The sequence below is a fragment of the Sinocyclocheilus grahami genome, unplaced genomic scaffold (genome assembly GCF_001515645.1).
Source record: "Sinocyclocheilus grahami isolate Dianchi unplaced genomic scaffold, SAMN03320097.WGS_v1.1 scaffold25.1, whole genome shotgun sequence".
Lineage (NCBI taxonomy): Eukaryota > Metazoa > Chordata > Actinopteri > Cypriniformes > Cyprinidae > Sinocyclocheilus > Sinocyclocheilus grahami.
Genome location: NW_015505204.1, coordinates 374,684 through 376,255, shown reverse-complemented (window position 1 = coordinate 376,255; position 1,572 = coordinate 374,684). Strand labels below are relative to the sequence as shown.

The following is a 1,572-nucleotide window of genomic DNA, read 5'->3' as shown; positions in this document are numbered from 1 at the left end:
GGTGAACAAAGGCCTCCTGTAGCGAATCGATGCGTTTTTGTAATAAAAATATCCATATTCAAAACGTAATAATCACTTGAATCTAGCCTGAGCTCACTGTTGTAAATGGAAGCAGTTCTGGGCGAATGATGTATGAGGTCAGCTTTGCGCATGCACCGCTCAGAAGTGACGCACGCGGAAGTGCAGCGGAGAGATCAAAACAAAACAAATTGAGGATTTGTAAAGAAGAATGCCAGATGATTTCGATATAAGCCAAGAGGAGACTGGTTTTCCTTTGCTAAAGTAAGGAAACTTTGCTTCCTTTGCTCCTGTTAACAAACGTTGGTTTTCACGAGACTCACCGGCGCATGCGCAATGCTGAACTCATACGTCATGCTCCTGGAACTGCTTCCGTTTACAACTGCTGGCGCAAGCTACATTCAAGTGATTATTACATTTTGAATATGGATATTTTTCTTACAAAAACGCATCGATTCGCTAAATGAGGCCTTTGTTCACCCCCCCCCGGAGCCATGTGAGACACTTTTTTTATGCATGGGCGCTTTTTATTTAACTTCTTTTGGACTGAAGCAATGCAACACCCGCTGACTGCAATGATGGAGCTTGAAAGATCAAAGACTATTTTTAATATAACTCCGACTGGATTCATCTGAAAGAAGAAAGTCTATACACCTAGGATACCTCGGGGGTGAGTAAAATGCAGCCAAAAGAGTCCAATTTTGGGGTGAACTAACCCTTTAAGGCTGTTTATTCACATTGTGAAATAGTGTTATTTGATTGCAGATGTGCAGTTACTGATTCTGGGATATACAGTGCTGTGGCAACCAATCCGCATGGAAAGGCCACCTCCAAGGCTACTGTCTGTGTTAGGAGTGAGTGTGTCTTCTTTTCTCCTCATATCTTTTCTCTTTCTCTTTTGGTCTTTCGGTGGTCTTTTAGTAATCTACCTTGCTTGTCTTTCCATGTAGGGCCACTAGGGGGAGGAGAGCTCTCCCATCTGCCAGGACAAGGTGAGATGGAGCTTGTGTTTGGCTGAGGTCCAGGTCTGATGGTTATGGGGGTAGAATTGTTGCTTAATTCCAAATAAATAGATTATGATCCACAAATAAATCTTAAAGTTTCACAAACATGAATTAAATTCACAAATAAATAAAATGAGATTTGCAAATAAAAAACATATTCACAAATATATATGTATGTCACAACCACAACTTTGCCTGGCATTTATTTGTGAATCGCGTCCTGTGCATTTGTAGATAGCTGCATGCATTTGTGAATCGCGTCCTGTGCATTTGCGAATTGTGAAACATTTCTTGCGTCAAGACGTGCTGACAGTCCACAAATACGGGGACTCCACCCATCGTCTACTCAAGCCAATCAGATAACAGCCACATTCGCTGACCAATCGTAGCACGATCTCGCTATAGCCAATCACGTTTTGCTTTACAATCAGGGCGGTCTCGTCCTGAGATAACTTCATTCATCTAATGGTCTAACGAAATCCAGTTTTAAACATCTTTTACTGTACCCATTGTATGGCCCTTATATGACCTATTTGAGCCAATGCAGATG

General features: G+C 41.8%; 1 pseudogene; it reads left to right on the top strand.

The window, feature by feature from the left end:
* LOC107564846 (myomesin-2-like) overlaps nt 1-1,572 on the top strand; it is a 29,810-nt pseudogene that overhangs the window by 7,512 nt on the left and 20,726 nt on the right.